Raw genomic sequence first — 6000 nt, 5'->3', positions numbered from 1 at the left:
GTCTGCGAAAACAAAGTCCGGATAAGGAATTCTATTGATCGAGGAGAAGGTGTAAGGCATTCCCCGAGTCCCGTGGTTCTAGCACGGTCACTTTATTGACTTAAACTTGGCTTGAATATCTGAATTATTACATGTTTAAAACTTTGTATGCGTTACCGCTTTAGATTAAATTGTAACCGTTTTTAGTGTTTATGGAATTTGTTTGAACAAGTCGCGATGTCACAACTCGTCTGTTTTTGTATACACATTGCGAATGACGTCACGTGAAACACACCCACGATTTACGTATCGTGACCATGCCACGAGAGTCGGGCCCATAGTCACGATAATTTATTAATTGTGTCTAAAGCAAGTTACGATATTCCTGAGTTGTTGTCCTAAACTAATTTGAGAATTGTTGTGAGGTCTATGAATTATGGGAATCATTTGTGGATGAAGTATGAGACTTGAGTGAAACAAAACAATTGTGTTAGAATCTTAACGGGGAATCTTTATGTATTTGAAAGTTGTTCATTACAATAGCATGTTAAATTAACGTTAGTATATAGGAAACAACTTGCTAGTTTTTCACAGTTATTAAACTAATCCATGAGTCCAAAAAAAATGTGCTGGCACTACTTTTACACCATTTACAACCCAACTAGTAGAAAATTACCATAAATAGTTGAACTACACCATAACAGGAGCCTAAATCCAACATTAAATTAATGAGGGAAGCTAGGTGATTCAATTATACAACTCAAACATAAGTACATGAGATTATGTGTGCATCCAGTGTTCAAAACAAGCTGAAAAGACCAATTAAAAGACTCTCAAATGAAGTGTTGGAGCTCAACAGTGGAATAGCAGTAACGACAACAACCAAAGATTGAATCAAACTTTGCAAACCCAGAAATGATAACTTTGTAATTATTCACAATTTCTCAACAGCCCTCTATGGTTTTCTTTTCCAATCCTTGCGTCATTTGGCCCAGATCCATCCTTTAACTACTTAGTGAACTCATCTAATGACTTAAAGAGGCAAGATACAGAACAAATATTTTTTTTTAAAAAAAAACCATTTTTAGCTCATGAACTCAATTATCAATGAGGAGAATTCCATATTAGACTTATGTCAAACACATGAAGTTATTAATTACCAATTACATCAAGCATTTTAACATCAAATTGCAACTACACAGTTAACAAATAAAATGACTCAACAAACGCCGAAGTAAACACATGGATACAAATTTCATAACACTAACGCTAGAAATAATTATATTATTTTAGACTAAAAATCATACCTCGACAGTAACAATACAGCTCAAAATTATCCAAATGAAACCAAAATGGAAGGTATAAGCTCGAAGGCACAACGAAACGAGTAGAAACCAGAAGTAACTTGACTCGATTTTCTGCCTCTAAGCTTTAAACTTTTGATTGCTTTCCTTTGTTCAGAGTTTTTTTAATTCCAAAAAGTTTGCTATTTAGTGGGTGGGAGTCAGTGCTCCGAGAGGTGTGAGGATGCGGTTGTTACTTCTCTCTTGAAGATGAGAGAATGAGTGAGAGCTCCCCTTTTTCTGGAAAAACGCGGCTAGGTTTTTGTTTTTAGGGAGGGGGGTCTGCCATGTTCTTCTCCTTTCTTTGTGTGTTTTATAGCTGAAAATGGGGTATTGGGTTTGTGATAGGGGAAAAATATGGGAGACAAGAAGTGGGGAACAATGGATAGAGTAGGGAGCAAAGTGTGGGGGAGACAAAGCATGTGGGACAAGCATGGGGGACATAGAAAATTGAGTAGGGACACGCCTGGGAAAGCGGAAAATATTCAAGCACGGTCAAAAATTAGGTACTCACAAAGTCAAATAATACATCACAGAGAACACATGGATTTACATATTACGAAAAAATAAAATAATCAAAGGCAAGTGCAGTCATAGAGAAATATCAACAAAAGGGCACTCCTGAGGTACCGCCTCGTAGTCCCAAATCATAAATATAAACAACAACAATGCCCCAAGGCCATCACAAGTCATCACAAATCAATCCTCGACATAGCTCACCTAGTCTCGCCACGTGCACAATAATAAAGTAAATGCTCGCCTTGTCTCGCCCCATGCGCATAATAATATTCCTACCTTGTCTCCCCACATGCGCAAACTAATATATATAGCCCGCCTTGTCATGCCACATGTGCATATATCAATAGTAACAACTGCACGACAGGAACCTCGTGCAAAAACGCGAACAAACCTCTCAACAATATCACGCTCCAATATCACAACATCTCATAAATTGCACCTCAAGTGCTCAATTATCACAACATATCATAGAAATAAATAATACATTAATTTCCACAATAAGGAGCCCATGCCTCGACCATAATATGTACAAATCGTAACAAAAATGTCCGGGAATGAACAACTCACCAGAATAATATTTCACAATTTAATGCTTTACCTCAATATGATTTACGGCCTTTATAACTCAATACTAATTTCCATAACATGAACTGAAAAATATTTGCCTCCTTTAAAAAATTTGGCAACGCCTTCTTTAATCCAAAATTTTGGCAATTAGATTAATGCCTCCTTTAAAAATTATTTAATAAAATATTTGCAAGTGAATATTCCATAATGAAATTATCTCCAAGAAATATCAACTCAAGAAAAACACAGGATTCACATAAGAATCAAGGTGGCAATCACACCAAATTATCATATAAAAACAAATTCAACAAACAAGGATTTACTATGTTCCAACAATTTTTTAATTTAATACATAAGGGTGCCTACGAATTTCAACCAATGTAATTTGCACATATAAACCAAGTACGTATTAGTCAACTCGCGTACATAGTTTTCAATTACACAATTTTCACATAATACTCAATGTCTAAGGGGTAATTTCCACCACTCAAGGTTAGGCAAGATACTTACCTCAAACAGTGAAATTCTTTACTCTGTTGTGCCTTTGCCTCGCGGATTAGCCTCCAAAAGTCTCGTATCTAGTCACAATTAATTCGATTCAGTCAATACAAATTACTGAAATTTATTCCATATGAAAATACTAATTTTCCAATAAAATCTTAAATTTAACTCAAAAATTGCTTGTGGGGCCCACGTCTCGAAACCCGACAAAAGTTATAAAATATGAACGCCCATTCAACCACGAGTCCAACCTTATAAATTTTACCAAATTCCGATATCAATTCGACCCTCAAATATTCAATTTAAACCAAGAGGGTTTTCACAATTTTTCCAACTTAAAAAATAACCATGGATTCGAGTACGTAAACCTAAATTGAGTTAAGAACACTTACCCCGATATTTCCCTTGAAAAATCACCTACAAATCGCCTCACCCGAGCTATTTAAATCCAAAAATGGGTAAAAATGGCCAACCCCCGAGTTATATGTTATGTGCAGGGCTTTTCGCACCTGCGACTGAATTAGCCCCATCTGCGGTCTCGCAGGTGCGGCCCAAAATTTCGCACTTGCGATGCCCGGCCTCCTCTTCATTTTTGCTTATGCGCTCTTCCCTTCGCACCTGCGACCTCGCAGGTGCAGAAAAATGCTCGCACCTGCGCACTCTGCCTCACAGTTCCTGCTCGCTTCTGCACTTTCCAAGCTCGCTTATGCGGGCTCGCACGTGCGAGCCAATTTTCGCAGGTGCGATTGCATCAGTAGGCAGCAGCAAGCTTCAATTATTCTAAGTCCAAATTTGATCTGTTAACCATCTGAAACTCATCTAAGGCCCCCGGGACCTCAACCAAATACACCATCAAGTCCTAAAACACCATACGAACGTAGTCGAGCTCAAATCACATCAAACAATGCTAAAACCACGAATCATTCCCCAATTCAAGCTAAATAAAACTTAAGAATTTTCAACTTCTACATTCGATGCTGAAACCTATAAAATCAAGTCTGATTGACCTCAAATTTTGCACACAAGTCATAAATGACATAACAAGCCTATTCAAATTTTCAGAATCGGATTCCGACCCCGATATCAAAAAGTCAACTCCCCGGTCAAACTTCCAAACTTAAGTTTCTATTTTAGCCATTTCAAGCCTAATTGAACTACGAACTTCCAAATAATTTTTCGAACATGCTCCTAAGTCCAAAATCACCATACTGAGCTATTGGAATCATCAAAACTCTATTCCAGGGTCGTTTACACATAAGTCAACTCCGGTCAACTCTTTTTTTTTTAAGATTCAAAAATAAGAATTGTTCTTTCAATTAAATCCTGAATCATCCGAAAACCAAACTCGACCACACACGCAAGTTATAATACACATCACAAAGTTGCTCATGACCTTAAGTCGCTGAATGAGACGCTAATTCTTAAAACGACAAGTCGGGTCGTTACAGGCGAGCCTCAACAACTGGATAGATAGCCACTACAAATTGTCTGACTTATCCAATATTGTTGCAGCACAATCCTATATGTCGGCACCTCAGATGCCCCCATCAGTGGAAGACAATCTGAAGAAGCTCCTGGAAAACTAGAACATTATCATGGCTACATTGGTACAACATGGGTCAGTGATCGAGATCCAGAGACATATTACTAAGCTTACGGGAGCGGGAGATATTCCATTTGATATAGTGATTGACCCACAACATCCAGACCCAGATCCTATAGAACCAGTTGGCCAGTCTGAGGAGCCAAACTCTACTGCTGACATTGCTGAGGCAGTGCGTCAGATGTTCACCAACCCAGTCACTCCCAGAGTTGAGGATGATGAGATCCAGTTGGAGGAGACTGAGAGTGGTGACGCTGCTGTGGACACAGAGATGGTCAAGGAGCCATAGGGAGTTTTCTTCACTCTTACCCTTCATTTACTCTTATTTTGTTAAGCATTGGGGACAATGCTTATTTTTATTCAGGGGGAGGGGGGTGTCATTTATTTGATCTGGTTTGATGATTCTGAGACAATTGGTTTGTAATAACTTGACAGTATTTTCTTCTTTTTCCTTATTCTGTATATATTCTCTCTTTTCTTCTCTCATTATGTATATGTCTTCTCTCATTATGTATATCCGTCATGCTTTCGATAGTTTTTGTTTTGTAGCTTTTTATGTTTATTTTCTTATTAGTTAGTTTTTAAATTAGTAGCTTCTTTTTATGTTTTAGTAGATAATAAGCCTTTGGTTTTCTTAATGCCACGGTTCTTTCCAAAGGTAGTTGTTGTGTGAACCGGGTGACTCTTCCCAACGATAGATAGCGCGACAACCTTTTTAAGGGACTGAGTCCATTTTTGGTGTTTAGATAATAATAGTAGTAGTAGTGAATAAAAAGACCTAATTAAGTCATGCTCGAAGAGTCAAACATGCTTCACTTGGTACCAACACACTTAACTACGTGCTTATGGTTAGAAACAAGGTTTTTGAAAGAAATAGCTCTAGTTAGTGACTTTGTGACTCTTGTGTTGACTTAGGCAATCATCGAGTGGTTTAATTGAACCATAGTGATTTTCAATCTTGAATGTGGTCATTGTGGGTCCTCGACTCTATCCTCTTTAACAATATAGTTGTGTGAGGGGTGAGATATTTTGTTGCTAGTCCAAGTACCCATGCGAATGGTCTAGAACTTGCCCCGAATGTATTTTAAAGCGAAATCTTAAGTTATGTTTGGCTTGAGAAGTGATTGTAGGATTTTCTTGACCCGTTTGAATTTTCCATTGCCTACCAATGTCGTTATCCCTAGTCAACCCATTTGAGCCTAGAGCCTTTCTCATTTGATAACCATGTTACAAGCCTTTATCCATTTTGTTGTGACCCTCTCTTGACACCCGATTTTTCCTTAACACTCTTGTAAAACAATTGGCTAAAAACACATAAGTTTGGGGGGAGAGACGAAGAACTTGAAAGAGGTATCAAGGCACAAAAATAGAAAATAAATGATGAGAAGGAAAGGCAAGAAAAGGAAAGAACAAAAAGAAAAATGCAAAAGAAAGTGAATAAGTGGAAGAGTTGATGGGATTCAAAGAAAGGTAATGATCCAAAACATG

This window comes from Nicotiana tomentosiformis, chromosome 4, assembly GCF_000390325.3.
Source record: "Nicotiana tomentosiformis chromosome 4, ASM39032v3, whole genome shotgun sequence".
Classification (NCBI taxonomy): domain Eukaryota; kingdom Viridiplantae; phylum Streptophyta; class Magnoliopsida; order Solanales; family Solanaceae; genus Nicotiana; species Nicotiana tomentosiformis.
Note: the sequence above shows the minus strand (reverse complement) of the source record.